Here is a 23,949-nt window from a genome sequence, read left to right as displayed (position 1 = left end):
TGCTGATGACACAACAATTGTAGGCCGTATCTCAGGTAATGTTGAATTTAAGTACAGAGAGGAAATTAAGAACCTGGTGGCATGGTGCGAAGACAATAACCTACCCCTCAACGTCAGCAAGATGAAGAAATTGGTTGTTGACTTCAGAAGGAGTAGCGGACCACACGACCCAATTTACATCGGTGGTGTGCAAGTGGAACAGGTCAATAGCTTTAAGTTCCTCGGGGTCAATATCACAAATGACCTGACTTGGTCCAACCAAGCAGAGTCCACTGCCAAGAAAGCCCACCAGTGCCTTTACTTCCTGAGAAAACTAATGAAATTTGTCCTGTCCCCTAAAACCCTCACTAATTTTTATAGATGCACCTTAGAAAGCATTCTTCTAGGGTGCATCACAACCTGGTATGGAAGTTGTCCTGTCCAAGACTGAAAGAAGCTGCAGAAGATCGTAGCACATCACACAAACCAGTCTTCCGTCCTTGGACTCACTTTACACCGCACGCTGTCGGAGCAGTGCTGCCAGGATAATCAAGGACATGACCCACCAGCCAACACACTTTTCGTCCCTCTTCCCTCTGGGAGAAGGCTCAGGAGGTTGAAGACTGGTATGGCCAGATTTGGGAACAGCTACTTTCCATCTGTGATAAGACTGCTAAACTGATCCTGACCTGGATCTGGGCCGTACCCTCCAAATATCCGGACCTGCCTCTCATTTTTTTTTTTGCACTACCTTACTTTCCATTTTTCTATTTTCTATTTATGATTTATAATTTAAGTTTTTAATATTTACTATCGATTTGTAATCCAGAGAGCTGGAAGTGCAGAATCAAATATCGCTGTGATGATTGTACATTCTAGTATCAATTGTTTAGTGACAATAAAGTATAAAGTATTGTGCTGTAGGTTTTCTATGTTTCTATAGGAAGTTTTAAAGCAGCTGATTACAGTCTGTGCTTTATGATTTGTGTTTTCAAGTCAAGTCAATTCACTTTTTATTGTCATTTCAACCACAACTGCTGGTACAGGACACAGTAAAAATGAGACAATGTTTTCCAGGACCATGGTGCTACATGAAACAATACAAAAACTACACTGAACTACGTAAAAAAAAAACACACAGAAGCTATATTAGACTACAGACCTACACAGGACTGCATAAAGTGCACAAAACAGTGCAGGCATTACAATAAATAATAATAAATAATAAACAAGACAGTAGGTACAGTAGAGGGAAGTAGGTTGGTGTCAGTCCAGGCTCTGGGTATTGAGGAGTCTGATGGCTTGGGGGAAAAATTTATTATATAGTCTGGTCGTGAGAGCCCGAATGCTTCGGTGCCTTTTGCCAGATGGCAATGGGAGAAGAGTTTATATCAGGGGTGTCTGGGGTTCTTCATAATGCTATTTGCTTTGCGGATGCAGCATGTGGTGTAAATGTCTGTAATGGCGGGAATAGAGACCCCAGTATTCTTCTCAGCTGACCTCAATATCAGCTGGAGGGTCTTGCGATCTGAGATGGTGCAATTTCCAAACCAGGCAGTGATGCAGCTGCTCAGGATGCTCTCAATACAACTCTGTAGAATGTGGTGAGGATGAGGGGGTGGGAGATGGACTTTTCTCAGCCTTCACAGAAAGTAGAGATGCTGCTGGGCTTTCTTTGCTATGGAGCTGGTGTTGAGCGAGCAGGTGAGATTCTTCGCCAGGTGAACACCAAGAAATTTGGTGCTCTTAACAATCTCTATGGAGGAGTCGTCGATGTTCAGTGGAGAGTGGTCGCTCCGTGTCCTCCTGAATTCAACAACCATCTCTTTTGTTTTGTTCACATTCAGAGTCAGGTCGTTGGCTCTGCACCAGTCCGTTAGCCGCTGCACCTCCTCTCTGTATGCTGACTCATCGTTCTTGCTGATGAGACCCACCACGGTCGTGTCATCGGTGAACTTGATGATGTGGTTCGAGCTGTGTGTTGCAGCACAGTCGTGGGTCAGTAGAGTGAACAGCAGTGGACTGAGCACACAGCCCTGGGGGGGACCCGTGCTCAGTGTGATGGTGTTGGAGATGCTGCTTCCAATCTGGACTGACTGAGGTCTCCCAGTCAAGAAGTCTAGAATCCAGTTGCAGAGGGAGGTGTTTAGGCCCAGTAGGCTCAGCTTTCCAATCAGTTTCTGAGGAATGATTTGTGCTGAATGCTGAACTGAAGTTTATGAACAGCATTCGAACGTTTGTGTCTTTTTTGTCCAGGTGGGTTAAGGCCAGATGGAGGGTGATGGCAATAGTGTCGTCTGTTGAATGGTTGGGACAGTACGCGAACTGCAGGGAGTCCAGTGAGGTGGGCAGCAGGGTCTTGATGTGCCTCATGACGAGCCTCTCAAAACACTTCATGATGATGGATGTGAGTGCAACGGGACGGTAGTCATTGAGGCAGGACACTGAAGACTTCTTTGACACGGCGACAATGGTGGCGGCTTTGAAACATGTAGGAACGACGGCACTGCTCAGGGAGATGTTGAAGATGTCAGTGAGAATATCTGCTAGCTGATCTGCACATCCTCTGAGCACTCTGCTAGGAATATTGTCTGGTCCAGCAGCCTTCCATGGGTTGACCCTGTGCAGGGTTCTCCACACATCGGCCATGGTAAGACATAGCACCTGGTCATTTGGAGGAGGGGTGGTCTTCCTCGCTGCCACATCATTTTCCACCTCAAACTGAGTGTAGAAGTTGTTCAACGCATCTGGGAGGGAGGCATCACCCGTACAGTCAGGTGATGTTGTCCTGTAGTTGGTGACGTCCTGAATGCCCCTCCACATGCGCCGCGTGTCTCCGCTGTCCTGGAAGTGCCTGTGGATTCGCTGGGCATGTGCACGCTTTGCCTCTCTTATGGCCCCGGACAGTTTGGCCCTTGCTGTTGTTAGGGCTGCCTTGTCACCTGCTCTGCAGGAGGAGTCACGGGTCCTCAGCAGCGCACGCACCTCCGTGGCCATCCTTGGCTTCTGGTTAGTGCCTGTAGTGATGGTCTTGGCCACAGTGACATCATCAATGCACTTGCTGATGTAGCGAGTCACTGATGCTGTGTACTCCTCTAAGTTGTTAGAGTCACCATCGGTTGCAGCCTCTCTGAACATGTGCCAGTAAGTCTGCTCAAAGCAGTCTTGAAGAGCAGAAATGACTCCTGCTGGCCAGGTTTTCACCTGCTTCTGAACTGGTCTGTTTAATCTGCTTTTTGTTTGGTTTAGTTGGTTACTTTTCAGTCAGTTACGTCTGTTACATCTTTATTGTGTCTTAATATAAGCCGGGAGCAGAAGATGGCGGCGTGACGTAGCTCGCAGCGGCCACTCGGGTGATAATATCTGTTACCTGTCAAGTAGGGTGTCGTGCACAATCCTGATTTGATGGAGACAGACGTGAGAGGACGGAGGAACATCTGGTGTAACTTCAGGAATGCCTGTTTCGCTGCCGCTGCTACTGTGTGATCCAGAATCTCCGGAGGGGAAGGCCCCGAGTCCTCGGCTTTGCTTGTTGCTCAGCGGCCGGGGTGGGGTCGAAGCACTCGGCAGAGGATGGTGCTCGGTGCTCGGTGTCGGAGGCTCGAAGTTTTCAGACAGACTCAGAGCCCGCAGCGGTTGGGTGCTTCCAATGGTGCTGCATAGGCAAGTTTGCGGCATTTGGAGGTTCATGGCAGGGAGAGTTTCGCCCTTCTACCGTCTGCATGAGATGATGGGGCTATCGGGACTTGAGAATTTTTTTTATCGTGCCCATGGTCTGCTCTTTAACAAATTACGGTATTGCTTTGCACTGTCGTAACTATATGTTATAATTATGTGGTTTTGTCAGTTTTAGTCTTGGTTTGTCCTATGTATCTGTGATATCATCCTGGAGGAACATTGTATCATTTTTAATGCATGCATTTCTAAATGACAATAAACGAGGATGGAGCGTCCTCATAATCTAATCTAATCTAATATGTTACTTTGATACTTGTTCCCCCATATAATTAGTTTAGGGACGACTCATTTCATACTGGCCATACGAAATTTGAGTTGAAAGTTGGCAAAAATTTGGGCAACTTTATTTCTGGATATGAGATGCCCACATTTCAGAGGGAATTGAACATTTGGGGAGCAATTCTTGTAGATTTACTGCTCCCCCCCCCCCGCCAAATATCCAGTGATTAATCAGGAATGAGTACATTTGTATCTCCCTGCATTACAGAATGGCAAAGTGGTGGATGCTAATTTGTCATGGGAGATCCTGTTATACATTCCTGTGGATGGCATTTGAATTTCAACACTGGACCAACAGGTCAGATTGCTGAATCTGCATGAAGACTGCTTACAACATCATGGAAGGGATGCCACTGATATCAATCCCTTTGACAAGGAAAAGATGGTGGGGGAATTATCTGGCTTCTCGGGATTTGGTATTCTGTTTTCAGGGAGTTGGGAGGGAGTAGTCTTCTGCCAAATCCTGACCCAGAGTATGGAAACAGCCTTAAGAGACATGAACCTCAATAACCCTGGTGTGAGTACTTTAAGGGCTGGTATTTCCCTATGTACCATTTGTATAAATGAAAAGTCCTGACTCCCAGTGATATCCCAACATGACAGTGTTCATGCAGGTGGTATGTTGAGTACAGATACAAGAGGCAAGGTGGATGGTGAGTGTGAGCATGAACAGTATCCTGGGATAGATGCATCTATGCCAAATAGTGTTGTGGGGCTGGGCACTTGCTGGCAGCTGAATGACACTTACTGGATATGCTGTTTCTAGGCCTAGCCATTATTCCCATAAGGTGGTGAAGTTGAGACGTGGTGCTGTATGTACACCAGCCCAGTGCCCTGAATGGACACTTTGTCCTTGCTGGATGGTAAGAGGGCAATTACAAAGGAAGGATGTTTCAAATGATAGCCTTTCTCTACATGGTATGGCCAGACTGTCCCGGGAACTGATTTTGATGGCCTTGGATTACTGGCTCACAAAGGAAGGTGGCACTGGTACTGTTATTAGTCAAGAATGCTGCACCTACATTCCTGATGGGTCAGGTAATGTCACTCACCTGCTTGATCATATCTAAGGGTCAGTGTATAAGATCAAGTGGGGTGCCAGGTCATTGACAATTACACTCCAGGCTGGGGCTGGTGGCCTTTTGGGTCACAGAGAGCCTGGTGGACTACTGTGGTACACTGGGAGGTGATTATTGGGTTTACAGTACTGGGAATTGTAGTCTTGTGATCTATGTATAACTTAGTTGGGAGTTCATGAGGGTCATACTAGCCACGTTTGCAACTTTTGAAGGGTGGAGTGTCCTGTGGGGGCATGGCTTATTCTAATTGTCAAAAGGTGCTTTTTTTTGTGATTAGTTAGTTTAGAGCTGCAGCTGGTTTCCACATTTGAAAACTGCCTGGAGTCCTATTTCAAATATTCTGGATATACAAATAGCACATGGAAGGGACTTGCTCTCTTCTTCCTTTGTAAAGGCAAGACCATTGGGAAGTTATGCTCTGCTCGCACTTTTAACTAAGTATGTTTGTTTAGTATTCAGCTTTGTCCTGTCTGTTATCTGGGGAACATGAATGTTTGGTCCAGTTTTTACTGTTTGGAAATAAATGATGAATATACTGTACCTATTCAAAGTCAGTGCATTTCCAGTCTCACTTGCCAGACCCGCAATATTACAATCACCTATTGATGAAGGCAAAAGCAATGAAGCTTTGCTGGAGGCCACCAATGGCGGCAGGATCCAGACACAATGGGTGACACTCTGCTTCAGTGGGCAACGTTACACACAGTACTTCGTCCTAGCTAAAGTGGTTAAACCTCTGCTCAGTGCAAATTTCCTGTGTGCCCAAGGATGATTAGTCAATCTTAAAGAACTGCTGGCTTGTGCATGTCATGGACATTGGGTCATTAACCTGTTGTCCGAGTAACTTCATCACAATGACTCTGTCAAGCGCATGCACCACCACGTGTGAATTTACTCGACTGCTGGGTGAATTCCCAAACCTCTCCAGGCCCATGTTCTCCACTACAGTTGCAAAACACCGGGTCAAGCACCATATACCCACAACTGGCCCGCCATTCCATACCCACGCGCATAGACTAGACCCTGAAAAGCTGGCAACCATGAAAGCTGACTTTGCCAATATGGAAAGACTTGGCATTGTACACGGTTGAATAGCCCCAGGGTTTTGCTTCTCCATTTGGACCCTCAATCCGGTGGTGGTTGCCGCCCATGTGACAACTGCCGAAACATTAATGAGGCCACGACCCCTGATCATCACCTGGTCCCACACATCCAAGATTTTTCAGCACGTTTAGCAGAGGTGGTGAGTGCGGGTAGCCTGGGGGATGGGAAGCAAGCTGATGTTTGACTCCATTTCATCAATCAAAGCTTCCATTGTGCACCAATTAAAGTGACGAGGGAGAGTGAAATATCCGGGTAAATGTGGAATGTGAGCACCGGCTGTCTGTCTTCTGATTGACGAGGATCGCTCTGGTATGCTACTGGAGAGAGGAGAGCCCGCTGCTCTGCCAGGAGAACGTTGCCCAGGTTTTCTGCATTTTGGATGTGGACTTGGACAACAGCCTTTTTGCAGTCTTGTAGTGTTTTTATATTCTGTGTTTTCTGCCTAATATTTCTCTTTTTTTTCTCTCTGTGCAATGGCAGGTGGATGTAGGGGGTCAATACGCCTGCTCCATTTTGTTCATTTTTTGTGTGGGAGGGGAATTTGGGGTTTGATGAATCTGTTCTGATTTTGTTTGTGTTTTGGATGGGAGGAGGGATTTGGGTGTTGGTGTGCCTGTTCCATTTTTGTTCACTTTTTTCTGCAGGGAGGGGATTTGTGAGTTGATGATCCTGCTACCTTTTTTTTCTTGGTTTCATGACTACCTGGAGAAGAAGAATTTCAGAGTTGTACACTTTGATAATAAATGAACATTTGAACATTTGAAAGTCGTATTCTTCCAAAGTCAGTCCAGGCTTGGAGGACATTTCCAAAATGGTTGTGATAAACCATTTTGGCAGTTTTAAGTTGCTATGTAGACCATCTAGGCTGAAAAAATGCAGCAGAGCATTTCCAATGGTTGATCGTGTCTTTATTAAAAGACTTAGTTTCTATTTTTTTGTTTACCCGGATGACACATGTCACGGTGCATCCAAATCCGCATATGTATCCCATTTCCATACACTTTCCAAGCACTTAAACCAACACGGATAGATTATTAACACAGCTAAATGCCAGTCTGGGTTGTCTACCATGGACTTCCTTGGCCATCGTATCTTTGCAGGAAGTGCTAAACTCCTGCCATCAAAAGTAGCACTGCTTTGGTTTTCCACGGCCCACACTACTCAAACACCAAAGGAGTTTTTTTAGGTATGGTGAATTTCTATCAGCCCTTCATTCAACAAGCTGCTGAACTTATGCTCCTCCTGTATAGTACATTTGAAGGCAATATCCCATCACTTGACTGGTCAGTGGACATGACAAGGGCATTTGATGATGTCAAACATAATCAGTTGGTTTGACACGTGTGGCATCTGCTCACCTGCTTCAGCCAGCAGCTCCAACCCCGCAAAAGGAAGTCCAACATGTTTATCATGAGACTCTCAGTCTCTATCTGGCTGTCCACCATTTTCATTTTCTTCTGGAGGGTCGCCATTTCACAGCATTCATTGACCACAAATTCCTTGCGCACGTGATGGCCAAAATATCAGACCCTTGGTCTGCATGACTGCAACAGTACCTGGCCCACATATCCGAGTTCACAACTGATATATGGCACATCAAGGGGGAAAATAATGTCATGGCTGATTACCTCTCATGGCTAGCCATTGAGGCCATACACAGAGGGGTTGACTATGCCTTCATGGTAGCTGACCAAGCTCCTGACCCATAGGTCCAGTCTTATGGAACAGCGGATAGCTGACATTAAATTTGGGGAACTGGGGGTTTCTCTGCTGTGCGATATCTCAACCAGTCGCCCTTACCCCATCATGCCCATAAACTGCTGGTGGGCTGTTTTTGACTCCATTCATGGCATCCAGACTAAAAACCCTCACAGAAACTAGTTTAACTGAAGTATGTTCAGCACGGCCTGAGGTGCGTAACTGGTCTTCAGCCTGTGTTGTGTGCCAGCAGGCAACAATTAACCACTATGATCAGATGCTATTGCCACTATCCTCAGTAAATTCAATTCCTTTGCACCTATTCCTACTTTCCATCATGGTGTACAGCAATCTTGGGTTCCTGTTGACCTTAATTCCACTTCCTTTGTTTTTGTGCACTTTGGAAGGGAGAGAAAAGAGTTTTATTATAGATAGGAATAAATCTGAATGTACTTTGGTAGATTGCCGTAAACTTGCCAAGCAAGATTTCGATAATTTTGCTATAATGTCCCTGCTGTCACGACATGATCGGTAGCTTATCAACACATCTCTGGACAAACCAGATGCTTTGTTATTTCTCCACACGTGGAACATAGGACCCGAGTTGGGTGGCTCACTTGAACTATAGACAGGCTCGTTATGCTGGATTTAGTGAATTCTGGGGGACCTGTAAAGGGCAATGTAATTAGTGGAAACAAAGAATTCATAACCACCGACATTGAGTTGGAGATCACTTTAAGAAGATGGTTTGATATGATGATGTAATTACCATTAAGACCATCAGATCTCGGAGAAGTAAGCTATTCGACCCATCGAATCTGCTCTGCCATTCAATCATGGCTGATCCAGTTTTTGCAGTTATCCCAACTCCCCTGCCTTCTTCCCATACCCTTTGATGCCCTGGCCAATCAAGAACCTATCTATCTCTGCCTTAATGCACCCAAAGACTTGGCCTCCACAGCTGCTCATGGCAGCAAATTCCACAGATTTACCACCCTCTGATAAAGTATTTTCTTCGCATCATTGTTCTAAACGGATGTCCCTCAATCCTGAAGTCATGCCCTCTTGTCCTAGACTCCCCTACCATGGGAAATAACTTTGCCATATCTCATCTATACAGGCCTTTTAACATTTGGAATCCTTCTATGAGATCCCCCCTCATTCTCCTGAACTCCAGGGAATACATTGCAAGAGCTGCCAGACGTTCCTCATACTGTTACCCTTTCATTCCTGGAATCATTCTCGTGAATCTTCTCTGAATCCTCTCCAACGTCAGTAGATCCTTTCTAAATTAAGGAGCCCAAAACTGCACACAATACTCCAGGTGTGGTCTCACATGTGCCTTATAGAACCTCAACATCATATCCATGCTCTTATCTTGTATACCTCTAGAAATAAATGCCAACATTGCATTCACCTTCTTCATCACCAACTCAACCTGGAGGTTAACTTTTAGAGTATCCTGCACAAGGACTCCCAATTACATAAAGTACTTTTACCGCACTAACTGTTCAGTGTTAGGAGTACAATAAATGAGTTGTTACGGTCCTTTAATCACCAACCCCCCGCCACTCTATGTTGGGGGAGAGTTTGCTGCCGATTCTTGAGTCAGAAAATCTGAGAATAGAAGTGACTCACCAGCCTGTGATATCATAACAGCGAGCGGTTTGTTTGTTGGTCTCCCCTCTCACTGTGGAAAAGGGGCGACACCTCTCTGTCCCTTGTTACTGAGAGGGAGAGGGAGAGAGAGAGAAAGAGTGAGAGAGAGAGAGAGTGAGAGGGAGAGAGTATGAGAGACAGAAGGAGAGAGGGAGAGAGAGTGAGAGAGAGGGAGAGAGGGAGAGAGAGAGAGGGAGAGAGCCTGCAGTATGTCAAATTGTCAGGTGAACAACAGTTTTTGTTGGACTGCAGATCATCGGCTCACTTGGGGACTTTGTTTGGTGGGTGATGGACGCTAATGCTTCCTGCTGAAGTAAGGAGGAGAAGGGTTTATGCTTTGCTGCTTCCTGTATGTGGGGACGGGAGGGAGTGTTGGGGTTCGAACATTTTTCTGTTAGTGATTCTTTGGAATTCTCTTCTGTTTTTGTGATGTCAACAAAGAGTAAGAATTTCCGGTTGTATACTGAATACATTCCTTGATATTAATTGGAACCACTGAACTATTGAGAATAGAAGTTGAAATGTTCAAGTACTGGTTGCCAGTGTGCCAAAAGCCTTCTTCACCATCCTGTTTACCAACCATGTCAGGTTCAGGAATCCATGTTTTTTGACTCCTCTGTCCCTCTGTACAAAACCATTGGGAGTTTTGGTCACAATGCTGGAGGGAAAAAATGCCATTAAACATGAAAGAATGCAGAGGAAATTGATGAGGGAATTGCTGGGAGTAGAGAACTCAGTTATGGAGAGTGCTTCAACGGGGTGGAACTATATTCATTGTAGAACAGGAGAATAAGGGGTAATCTTACAAAGGTGCATAAAATTATGAGGGGCATTGATAGGGAGAATGTGTAGTCCTTTCCCTGGGCTGATGAATCAAGATTTAGAGGGCAGATGTTTAAGTTGAGAGGGAAGGGTTTTTATAGGAGCCAGAAGGCATCTTTTTCACCCAGAGAATGGATAGTATATGGAATGAGCTGCCAGAGGAAGTGGTTGAGGCAGGTATATTATCTACATCTAACATGTGAATGGACTGTTACATTGATCAGAAAGGACTGGAGGGATATGGGCCAGGTATGGCCAATGTGACTAGCTTCGATGGAATCTTGTTTGACATGAACCAATTGGGCTCAAGGATGTGTTTGTTGGACCCGGAAAGGCCGTTGCAATTAAGCATCTTACTGAAAGGCTTCAAGGAATTGTACAACATGGAAAGTCTCAATCTTCCATGGTCGCTTTCTCTGGAGCAACTGAGAGGAGAATTGATAAAATTTATAAACTGATGATCAATTTGGATAGAGTTGGCATCCACATCGTTTCCCCAGGACAGAAACGTTGAATACATTAGGGCATTACTTACATAAGGTAAACAAGGAAATTTCAAAGGAGCCATGTGGGGAATTGTTTTTTTGAATCCATGAAGAATGGTGGTTTTAGGTACAGACACAAACTGTAGAGGAGTAAGGAGAGAGAATTTTGGATGAAAGGTATCGCTCCCTGGATAGCTGATGTTGATCCAATGGGTTGAAAATACTCCAATGCTGTGAACCTTTCTTTCCACAGATGCTGCTTCCCCCATCAAGTTTTTCCAGCATTGGACGTGTGTCATAGATTTCATGTAGATCTTTAGCTGATCCCAGTGTTCCTTTACTCATGGAGTCTCAGTGAACCAGGATTACAAACTGAAGAACTGCTGTCAGTTAGATTCTATCAGCACATTATGAATGGCTCCAGACAGTGGCTTTGCCTAACAACTGTACTTTTTTATTAAATGCAGAGTTCAAACGACTTAGAGATTCATTAAATAGTTCAGATAATTGCTTAGTACCTTGGTCTCATAATCTTTAAATTAATTAACTCCTAGTTAATCAACTCCTTTCACAATTTCCAAAACTCAGTCCTCATATTTTGATATTACCTGCTCTTGGTGACCCTATCTGTGGTTTGACTTGGTGAGTTCTTCACTGAGTTCCTGGTTCAGCGTCTCAAATGGTCAGTGTCCACAGTCGTCAGTGCTGTCTGTCATCTCTCAGGACACTTTTTGTACATTTCTTTGCATTACCTTCCTGACACTGCGTCATCTTTATAGCAGATTACAGGGCTGAAAATCCAATCCTTACCCATACAAGTATGTGTTTCTGTAACTCCTTCAAAGTCCCTGTTGAGGTTACTCCACAATTATCTTATCCATTGGTTCTTTAATTATTTTTGCCATTTATGTTTTCTACATTTATCAGGTTGTTCCTTTCATAGGAATTCTGTTTCTAGATCAATCTCATCAGCTTGCGCTGTCCTCTGGATTAGTTCACAGGACCATAAAGCTGTTTGATTTACTGTATGTTCATACTTTGACAGTTGCAAGGTTTGTGTCTCTCTGTCCGCCTCTCTCTTGCTCTGGACTTGGAGTGAAAGGCACAAGAGTTTAAAAGAGACTTGTCTCAGGACTTCCTGCCGAGTTTAATTGACCAGGAGCTTAAAAGAGGCAATATACATATTGCTCGTTAATTGATTTACTAATTCAGCTTATTAACTGTAGTGAATAAAAAATGTTGGGATGGAGCAGATCTATCACTGTGGAGTGTTGGAGTAGGCCCCTCATGGTTATTTTACCTTCAGCTCTCTGATCATTTCCGGTTCATTGCACAGCACCCAATCCAGAATATGTGATCTCCTAGTGGGCCCAACCATGTGCTGTTCTCAAAAGCCATCTCATAGGCAATCTAGAAATCCCCCCACAAACCTGATTTTCCCAATCTACCTCAGTATTGAAATCTCGCCATGACTATTGCAACATTGTTGATCACATCCTAACTGCTGGTTGGCGTCTGTGTACTTTTACTCTGGTAGTTCCTTACATCTACCCACAATAATCCAATGCCTTCTGACTCTATGTCACCTCCAAAGGATTTCAATTCTTTATTTTTACCAAAAGAGCCAGCCCACCCTTCTGCGTACAAATGTGTCCTTTTGTATCCTTTGACATTAAGCTTCCAGCTATAATCTACTTTCAGCAACACTTCAGCGATGCACACAAAGCCGTAAATGCCAATTTGTAACTGTGCTACTAGTTTGCCAACCTTATTCTGCATAGTGTGTGCATTCAGATAGAACACCTTCAGCTCTGTATTCACATTTTGGATTTTGTTCACCAACTCCCCTCTGGTAGGTTGTCTCCTTCCATAGTATCTAAAGTGGAATACCTATTATTGAGGGGAATGGCCATAGGTGTCCTCTGCACCGCCTGTGCATTTGCCTTCCTTCTCTTATCACTTACCCAGTTACCTGTAACCTGCCGCCTAGGGTTGACTACCTCCCTGTAGTTCTTATCTGTCACCTTCTTATCGTCCTATATGAGCTGAAGGTTGTTGAGCTGCAGCTCCAGTTCATTAATACATTCCCTCAGGAGCTGTATCTCAGTGCACCTGGTGTAAATGTGTTCATTTTTGTGACCAGGCTCCTGGAATTCCTATATCTCACACACAGTATAAAACACTTCCCCTGGAGCTGGTCTCAGCACACTACTATGCTTAATCTAACAGATGAGGATTGAACAATTAAGATCAAAAGGAGAAACTTACAAGATGCTTTATCTCGCTCAAGCCTGAACTCACTCAATCCTAATGAGCTAAAGCCACTCTAAACACTGGTACACTCCAAAGATTGGCCGCTCGAAAAATGGCTTGCATTTGTGTTATTTTTATTCACGCTTTCTAAAGAATCCTGCTCGGTGATTGCTCACAGTCCAACTCCAAGAAACTGCCATGAAACTGTGCTTTTTAAATCTTGATTACAGAAACATAGAAACATAGAAAACCTACAAAACCTAGACATTACTAGGCTTACCCATAGACCTCTATTTTTATTTAAGTTCCATGTACCTATCCAAAAATCTCTTAAAAGACTCTATTGTATCCGCCTCCACCACCGTTGCCGACAGCCCATTCCACGCACTCACCACTCTGCGTAAAAAACCTACTCCTGACATCTTCTCTGTATCTACTCCCCAGCACCTTAAACCTGTGTCCGTTTGTGGCAACCATTTCAGCCCTGGGGAAAAGCCTCTGACTATCCACATGATCAATGCCTCTCATCATCTTATACACCTCTATCAGGTCACCTCTCATCCTCTGTCGCTCCAAGGAGAAAAGGCCGAGTTCAAGCAACCAGTTTTCATAAGGCATGCTCCCCAATCCAGGCAACATCCTTGTAAGTCTCCTCTGCACACTTTCTATGGTTTCCACATCCTTCCTGTAGTAAGGCGACCAGAACTGAGCACAGTATTCCAAGTGGGGTCTGACCAGGGTCCTATGTATCTGCAACATTACCTCTCGGCTCCTAAATTCAATTCCACGATTGATGAAGGCCAATACACCGTATGCCTTCTTAACCACAGAGTCAACCTGCGCAGCTGCTCTGAACGTCCTTTGGACTCGGACCCAAAGATCCCTCTGATCCTCCACACTGCCAAGAGTCTTACCATTAATACTATATTCTGCCATCATACTTGACCTATCAAAAATGAACAACATCACCATTATCTGGGTTGAACTCCATCTGTCACTTCTCAGCCCAGCTTTGCATCCTATCAATGTCCCGCTGTAACCTCTGGCTGCCCTCCACACTATCCACAACACCCCCAACCTTTGTGTCATCAACAAACTTATTAACCCATTCCTCCACTTCCTCATCCAGGTCATTTATAAAAGTCACGAAGAGTAAGGGTCCCAGAACAGATCCCTGAGGCACACCACTGGTTTACCAAACTCCTTGCAGAATATGACCTGCCTACAACCACTCTTTGCCTTCTGCAGGCAGGCCAGTTCTGGATCCACAAAATAATGATCTCTTGGATCCCATGCCTCCTTATTTTCTCAATAAGCCTTGTACGGGGTACTTTAACAAATGTCTTGCTGAATTCCATATACACTATATCTACTACTCTTCCTTCATCAATGTGTTTAGTCATGTCCTCAAGAAATTCAATCAGGCTTGTAAGGCACAACCTGCCCTTGACATGGCCGTGCTGACTATTACTAATCATATTATACATCTCAAAATGTTCATAAATCCTGCCTCTCAGGATCTTCTCCGTCAGCTTACCAACCACTGAAGTAAGACTCACTCATCTATAATTTCTTGGGCTATGTCTACTCACTTTCTTGAATAAAGGAACAATATCCACAACTCTGCAATCCTCCAGAAACTCTGCCGTCCCCATTGATGATGTAAAGATAATCGCTAGAGGCTCAGCAATCTCCTCCCTCGCCTTCCACAGTAGCCCAGGGTACATCTCATCTGGTCCCGGCGATTTATACAACTTGATGCTTTCCAAAAGCTTCAGCACATCCTCTTTCTTAATAACTACATGCTCAAGCTTTTCAGTTTGTTGCAAGTGATCATTACAATCACAAAGATCCTTTTCCATAGTGAATACTGAAGTAAAATTTTCATTAAGTACCTCTGCTATTTCCTCCGGTTCCATACGCACTTTCCCACTGTCACACTTGATTGGTCCTATACTTTCATGTCTTAACCTCTTGCTCTTCACATACTTGTAGAATGCTTTGGGGTTTTCCTTAATCCTGATCGCCAAGGCCTTCTCATGACCCGTTCTGTCTCCTAATTTCATTCTTAAGCTCCTTCCAGTTAGCCTTATAATATTCTAGATCTCTAACATTACCTAGCTCTCTGAACCTTTTGTAAGCTTTTCTTTTCTTCTTGACTAGATTTATTACAGCCTTTGTACACCACGGTTCCTGTACCCTACCATAAATTCCCTGTCTCATTGGAACGTACCTGAGCAAAACTCCACATAAATATCCCCTGAACATTTGCCACTTTTCTTTTATACTTTTCCCTGAGATCATCAGTTCCCAAGTCATGATTCCAAGTTACTGCCTGATAGCTTCATATGTCCCCTTACTCCAATTAAACACTTTCCTAACTTGTCTGATCTATCCCTCTCAAATGCTATGGTAAGGGAGATAGAATTGTGATCACTATCTCCAAAATGCGCTCCCACTGAGAGACCAGACACCTGACCAGGTTCATTTCCCTATCCAGATCAAGTTCAGCCCCTGCTTGTGTAGGCTTATCAACATGCTGTGTCTGGAAACCTTTTACTTATCTACATATTCTGTCAGGAAATTAAAATCTCCCACCACAACAACCCCGTTTTTATTGCACCTTTCCAGAATCTGTCTCCCTATCTGCTCTTTGATGTCCCCGTTACTATTGGGTAGCTTATAAAAAACACCCAGTAGAGTTACTGACCCATTCCTGTTCCTAACTTCCACCCACAGACACTCAGTAGAAAATCCTTCCATGACTTCCTCCTTTTCTGTGGTCGTGACACTATCTCTGATCAGCAGTGCCATGCACCCACCTCTTTTCCTTCCCTCTCTGTCCTCCCTGATTCATCCAAAGCCTCACACTCTAAGTAACCATTCCTGCCCTTGAGCCATCCAAGTCTATGTAATGGCCACAACATCATAGCTCCAAATACTGATCCACGCTCTGAGCTCATCCACTTTGTTCATGATACTCCTTGTATTAAAATAGACACATCACTAACCATCAGTCTGAATGCATCCCTTCTCTATCACCAGCCTATCCTCCCTCTCACACTGCCTACAAGCGTTCTCTATTTTGAGCCAACCACCCTTTCCTCCGTCTCTTCAGTTTGGTTCTCACCACCCAGCAATTCTAGTTTAAACTCTCCCCAGTCGCACTGGACGTGCTTGAAAGGGAATGAAATGAATGGGAATGGGAATGCAAATGCAGGGGACAGATTGCAAGTCAGCAAGCCACAGTGAAAGTGTTAAAATATGATGCAGTTTTTCTTTGTAATGAAGGCTGGCACTGAGAAGTAGATGTTTAGTAATATAGATCAGATTTAAAAGGAAATAGACCTGCTTGGTGATTGGTTGAAGTCCAAATTATCCAACAAGTATTGGTTGTACTGCACTGTAAAAGAGGGTACTAATATCCTAGCAGAGAAATGTGGTTTTCCATCAGGGAGGGTTTAAACTGGATTGGTGGGGGGAGGGGTGCTCGAGAGTGTGAAGTGTGATGACATGGGTATGTGCAGAAAGAAAATGTGAAAGGGTCTGAGCAAAACAACAGGAACATCTTTCTGATCACAAAAAGCCAGAGGGAGAAAAGGCAATCATCCCACAACTGGGTGACCACGTCATGTTACGAGAGCTGCCAGGAATAGCAGGATTAGCTCCCAGCTGGATAGGACAACTGTTGGCCTTGCTAACAAATGATTCCTGTGTCATTGTACAGGATCTTGTTCAGTGTTCATAGTATCCTTCTTCTCACCCACACAGGCAACCCAAGAGATCAAGTCCACCCAATCACATTGGCTCAGGTCTACAAACACAGGCCCCAAAGTTTCTGTCTTTGTCCCACTCAGATTGCCAAATTGAGATCTAGGGTGGTGCTACAGGGTGCTGGATTGCCAGAGGTTTCAACTTTGAGAAGATATGTTAAATTGGGGTCCAGACAATGCTCTTGGGAAAGAACCCACTACGCGACTGTGAGCCGATTCTCCCAATAAATATCCCTCTTACTGATCTCAAGTCTGCTTTGAACAACAGCACGAACTTTAAGAACCATTTGTGGAGTTGCGATCCGCAATGCCCTGCATGTCTGGGCAGGAGTCACCAATTCTCACGCCTCCCTCCCACCCATCCCGAAAGCTAGGCTCTCACTGTGATTGTCTCCAGCCGCAAACACCTTGAACAACGGGAGTAGTTGCTCCCCCTCCCCGCTCAGCTCAAAAAGATTGAACAGGAAGTGCGATTTAGTTGGGTATAGTCTGTTATCGCTGCCAGCACTGGTGTGAATCTACTCCACCCCCAGCACGCTCTCTCAAAACTGATGTTTCCGTCCTTAGAAACGTCCTCAGACAGCTGGTTTCTTGGTTCGCTCCACCCAAGGTTGTGTTTCACCGACATGTTAACTCAATCTCTCAATTCCAGGTTATAACACAACTTGGCCCAACCCCGTTAGCCTCCTTGGCTCCCTTTGCACACAAGAGAAAATCTGTGGATGCTGGAAATCCAAGCAACACACACAAAATGCTGGAGGAACATAGCAGGCCAGGCAGCATCTATGGAAAAGAAGTAAGTCTACGTTTCGGGCTGAGACCCTGCAGCAGGATTGGAGATTTTTTAAAAATGATTAGAGTTAAAAGGTGGGAGAGGGGAAGGAGAAACACAAGGTGATAAGTGAAACCGGGAGGGGCTGGGTGAAGTGAAGAGCTGGGAAGTTGATAGTAGAAAGAGATACAGGGCTGGAGAACGGGGAGTCTGATGAGATAAGACAGAAGGCCAAGGAAGAAAGACAAGGGGGATAAGCACCGGAGGGAGGTGATGGCAGCCAAGGAGATAAGTTGGGAGAGGGAAAAGGGGATGTGGAATAGTGAAGGGGGACATAAACAGGTTTGAAAAATTGATGTCCATGCCATCAGGTTGGAGGCTACCTAGACAGTATATAAGGTGTTGTTTCTCCAGTCTGAGTGTGGCTTCATTACAATAGTGGAGAAGGTCATGGATAGACGTATCGGACTGGCAATGAAAAGTGAAATTATAATGGGTGGCCACCGGGAGATCCCCTTTTTTTAAAGCAGATGGAGCGTAGGTGAAGCGATCTCCCAATCTACGTCGGCTCTCGCCTGTATACATGAGGCCACACCGAGAGCACCGGATGCAGTATACGACCCCAACAGGCTCAATGGTGAGATGTTGCTTCACCGGGAAGGACTGTTTGGGGCCCTGAATGGTATTGAGGGAGGAGGTGCTGGGGCGGGTGTATCACTTGCTCCACTTGCAAGGATAAGTTCCAAGAGGGAGAGACGAAAAGACAAAGGAGTCGTGTAGGCAGCGATCCCTGCGGAAAGCAGAACGTTGGGGGTGAGAGAAAGATGTGCTTGGTGGTGTGACCCCATTGGGGATGATGCTTGGTGGTGGGATACCGTTGGAGATGGAGGGCTTGTTCGGCTTCCTGTCCCAGTATGTGTCTATCATTCTCACAGAACCCTGAAGTGGGGCTTCCCCGTTTTCCCCATTCAGGAAGGGTCCTCCCGGGGTCCGAAATCAGTGACTCACTCCACCGCAGAGCGAAGCCATTCTTTGCCTCAGTCTGCTCAAGAACGCTGAACCCTAACCATAACCACGTGCCTTTCACTGCTTGCTGACAACTCTGTGCGTTTTGTTGGGTCAGAACGACGGACAGTCAAAAGCTAACCACATTGTTCCGGGACTGGAGGGAGGCGCATGAGGAGAGAGGATGGCAGTGGCCTCAGTGAGTTCGAGGGGATTTGCAGCATCCAACAGTTCCACAGACCACGCCGCTAACGCTGCTTGATTTCTTTATTCTGATGGATTAAATTTCCCAAGATGGCATTGAATTATAGACCAGTTATCCTGACATCAGTGATGGGGAAGATGCTGGAGTCAATTATAAAAAATGAAATAGCAGCACATTTTGGTTAGCAGTGACGGGATCGGTCCGAGTCAGCATAGATTTACGAAGGGGAAATCATGCTTGACTAATATTCTGGAATTTTTGGAGGATGTAACTATGAATTTGGACAAGGGAGAGCCAGTGGCTGTAGTGTACCTAGACTTTCAGAAAGCCTTTCATAAGGTCCCGCATAGGAGATTAGTGCGCAAAATTGGAGCACATGTTATTGGGGGTGGTGTACTGAGGTGGATGGAAAATTGGTTGGCAGACAGGAAACAAAGGGTAGAGATTAATGGGTCCTTTTCAGAATGGCAGGCAGTGACTAGTGGGGTACCGCAAGGCTCGGTGCTGGGACCGCAGCTATTTACAATATCCATTAATGATTTAGATGAAAGGATTAAAAGTAACATTAGCAAATTTGCAGATGACACAAAGCTGGGTGACAGTGAGAAATGTGAGGAGGATGTTATGAGAATTCAGGGTGACTTGGACAGGTTGGGTGAGTGGGCAGGTGCATTGCAGATGCAGTTTAATGTGGATAAATGTAAGGTTATCCACTTTGGTGGCAAGAACAGAAAGGCAGATTACTATCTGAATGGTGTCAAGTTAGGAAAAGGGGAAGTACAACGAGATCTAGGTGTCCTTGTTCATCAGTCACTGAAAGCAAGCATGCAGGTACAGCAGGCAGTGAAGAAAGCTAATGGCATGTTGGCCTTCATAACAAGGGGAATTGAGTATAGGAGGAAAGAGTTCCTTCTGCAGTTGTACAGGGCCCTGGTGAGACCACACCTGGAATATTGTGTTCAGTTTTGGTCTCCAAATTTGAGGAAGGACATTCTTGTTATCGAAGGAGTGCAGAGTAGGTTCACGAGATTAATTCCCGGGATGATGGGATTGTCATATGTTGAAAGATTGAAGTGACTGGGCTTGTATACACTGGAATTAGAAGCATGACAGGGGATCTGATTGAAACTTAGAAGATTATTAAGGGATTGGACATGCGAGGAGCAGGAAACATGTTCCCGATATTGGGGGAGTCCAGAACCACAGGCCACAGTTTAAGAATAAGGGGTAGGCCATTCAGAACAGAGTTGAGGAAAACTTTTTCACCCAGATAGTTGTGGATTGTAGAATGCTCTGCCTCAGAAGACAGTGGAGGCCAATACTCTGGATGCTTTCAAGAAAAAGTTAGATAGAGCTCTTAAAGATAGCGGAGTCAAGGGATATGGGGAGAAGGCAGGAATAGGGTACATAGTGGATGATCAGCCATGATCACAGTGAATGGCGGTGCTGGCTCAAAGGGCCGAATGGCCTACTTCTGCACCTATTGTCAATTGGATTTGAATGTGGGTCTCCCAGATTAACTGCTCAGATCTCCGGAGAGCAGGCAATAACATTATGTCTGCCACTCCTGTTCTCTGAGCTGACATTCTCTGTAACTGCAGACGTCCCTTGTTGATTAGATGTGCCCTTTGCTACTCCACAGCTTACACGATTTCCTGGGGAGGGGGGGGAATGCACATCTCCAAAACCAAATCCCCATCCCAACTGGTCATGAATACCACCAACATAGAAACATAGAAACATAGAAAATAGGTGCAGGAGTAGGTCATTCAGCCCTTCGAGCCTGCACCGCCATTCAGTATGATCATGGCTGATCATCCAACTCAGAACCCTGTACCTGCCTTCCCTCCATACCCCCGATCCCTTTAGCCACAAGGGCCATATCTAACTCCCTCTTAAATATAGCCAATGAACTGGCCTCAACTGTTTCCTGTGGCAGAGAATTCCACAGATTCACCACTCTCTGTGTGAAGAAGTTTTTCCTCATCTGGGTCCTAAAAGGCTTCCCCTCTATCCTCAAACTGTGGCCCCTCGTTCTGGAGTTCCCCAACATCGGGAACAATCTTCCTGCATCTAGCCTGTCAAATCCCTTTAGGATTTTAAATGTTTCAATCAGATCCCCCCTCAATCTTCTAAATTCCAATGAGTATAAGCCTAGTTCATCCAGTCTTTCATCATATGAAAGTCCTGCCATCCCAGGAATCAATCTGGTGAACCTTCTTTGTACTCCCTCTATGGCAAGGATGTCTTTCCTCAGATTAGGGGACCAAAACTGCACACAATACTCCAGGTGTGGTCTCACCAAGGCCTTGTACAACTGCAGTAGTACCTCCCTGCTCCTGTACTCGAATCCTCTTGCTATAAATGCCAGCATACCATTCGCCTTTTTCACCGCCTGCTGTACCTGCATACCCACTTTCAATGACTGGTGTATAATGACACCCAGGTCTCGTTGCACCTCCCCTTTTCCTAATCGGCCACCATTCAGATAATAATCTGTTTTCCTGTTTTTGCCACCAAAGTGGATAACTTCACATTTATCCACATTAAATTGCATCTGCCATGAATTTGCCCACTCACCTAACCTATCCAAGTCACCCTGCATCCTCTTAGCATCCTCCTCACAGCTAACACTGCCGCCGAGATTCATGTCATCCGCAAACTTGGAGATGCTGCATTTATTTCCCTCATCCAAGTCATTAATATATATTGTAAACAACTGGGGTCCCAGCACTGAGCCTTGCGATACCCCACTCGTCACTGCCTGCAATTCTGAAAAGGTCCCATTTATTCCCACTCTTTGCTTCCTGTCTGCCAACCAGTTCTCTATCCACATCAATACCTTACCCCCAATACCGTGTGCTTTAATTTTGCACACTAATCTCCTGTGTGGGACCTTGTCAAAAGCCTTTTGAAAATCCAAATATACCACATCCACTGGTCTCCCCTATCCACTCTACTAGTTACATCCTCAAAAAATTCTATGAGATTCGTCAGACGTGATTTTCCTTTCACAAATCCATGCTGACTTTGTCCGATCATTTCACCGCTTTCCAAATGTGCTGTTATCACATCTTTGATAACTGACTCCAGCAGTTTCCCCACCACCGATGTTAGGCTAATTCCTATAATTCCCTGGTTTCTCTCTCCCTCCTTTTTTAAAAAGTGGGGTTACATTAGCCACCCTCCAATCCTCAGGAACTAGTCCAGAATCTAAAGAGTTTTGAAAAATTGTCACTAATGCATCCACTATTTCTTGGGCTACTTCCTTAAGCACTCTGGGATGCAGACCATCTGGCCCTGGGGATTTATCTGCCTTTAATCCCTTCAATTTACCTAACACCACTTCCCTACTAACATGTATTTCCCTCAGTTCCTCAATCTCACTGGACCCTCTGTCCCCTACTATTTCCGGAAGATTATTTATGTCCTCCTTAGTGAAGACAGAACCAAAGTAATTATTCAATTGTTCTGCCATGTCCTTGCTCCCCATAATCAATTCACCTGTTTCTGTCTGTAGGGGACCTACATTTGTCTTTACCAATCTTTTTCTTTTCACATATCTATGAAAGCTTTTACAGTCAATTTTTATGTTTCCTGCCAGTTTTCTTTCATAATCTTTTTTCCCCTTCCTAATTAAGCCCTTTGTCCTCCTGTGCTGAACTCTGAATTTCTCCCAGTCCTCAGGTGAGCCACTTTTTCTGGCTAATTTGTATGCTTCTTCTTTGGAATTGAACATTTGAAAAGCCAGACAGCTCCTTTCAGGTCATCACTTGTTCCAAGCTGCTCAATCTCCATTCGGGTCCCTGCTGTTCACAGACTGTGAACCGCTGTCACACTGAGCTGCTCTTAGCACCATCACATTATCACCAAACATTCAGAATTCAAGAGCACTCGGGCTGTGAACCCAAAGTACCTTACAGAACCAGTGAAGCGGGCGGGGAGAGTGAGACACACTTGATTGTGTGGAACTTTCCTTGCTCACTTATTTCTCTGGATCTGGGTTGAACGCGTATCATCATGACCGGATGGCGAATTGCAGTAACCATCAGTGAAAATGCTTGATTCAAGATGAAGCCGTGCCCTTTCCGAGAACGAGGAGGAACGAGGACAGGAATATTTTATTCACGGAGCTGAGGTCGAAGCTAGTGCAACAGAATGACAACAGCTTTCACAAAACCCAACTGTCTGAACACAGAAGTATTGAAAGGCAAAATTGAAATAACAGGTATGATGGTGCTTTCCTAACTTGTCTCTTCTATCCCCCTCCAATGCTGTGGTAAAGGAGATAGAATTGTGATCACTATCTCCAAAATGCTCTCCCACTGAGAGACCTGACACCTGACCAGGTTCATTTCCCAATACCAGATCAAGTACAGCCTCTCCTCTTGTAGGCTTATCTACATATTGTGTCTAGAAACTTTCCACTTATCTACATATTGCGTCAGGAAATTAAAATTTCCCTCTACGACAACCCTGTTATTATTGCACCTTTCCAGAATCTGTCTCCCTATCTGCTCTTTGATGTCCCTGTTACTATTGGGTGGCCTATAAAAAACACCCAGTCGAGTTCTTGACCCATTCCTGTTCCTAACTTCCACCCACAGACACTCAGTAGAAAATCCTTCCATGACTTCCTCCTTTTCTGCAGTCGTGAAACTATCTCTGATCAGCAGTGCCATGCACCCACCTCTTTTCCTTCCCTCTCTGTCCTCCCTGATTCATCCAAAGTCTCACACTCTAAGTAACCATTCCTGCCCTTGAGCCATCCAAGTCTATGTAATGGCCACAACATCATAGCTCCAAGTACTGATCCACGCTCTGAGCTCATCCACTTTGTTCATGATACTCCTTGTATTAAAATAGACACATCACTAACCATCAGTCTGAATGCATCCCTTCTCTATCACCAGCCTATCCTCCCTCTCACACTGCCTACAAGCGTTCTCTATTTTGAGCCAACCACCCTTTCCTCTGTCTCTTCAGTTTGGTTCTCACCACCCAGCAATTCTAGTTGAAACTCTCACCGGTAGTACTAGACGTGCTTGAAAGGGAATCAAATGGAAGGGAATGGGAATGCAAAGGCAGAGGACAGAGT

At 45.0% G+C, this 23,949-nt stretch overlaps 1 pseudogene; it reads left to right on the top strand.

The window, feature by feature from the left end:
* Window positions 1-23,949, top strand: part of LOC134353313 (interferon-inducible GTPase 5-like) — a 73,749-nt pseudogene that overhangs the window by 17,276 nt on the left and 32,524 nt on the right.

The sequence above is a fragment of the Mobula hypostoma genome, chromosome 10, assembly GCF_963921235.1.
Source record: "Mobula hypostoma chromosome 10, sMobHyp1.1, whole genome shotgun sequence".
Classification (NCBI taxonomy): domain Eukaryota; kingdom Metazoa; phylum Chordata; class Chondrichthyes; order Myliobatiformes; family Myliobatidae; genus Mobula; species Mobula hypostoma.
This window is presented reverse-complemented; position numbering and strand designations above follow the sequence as displayed.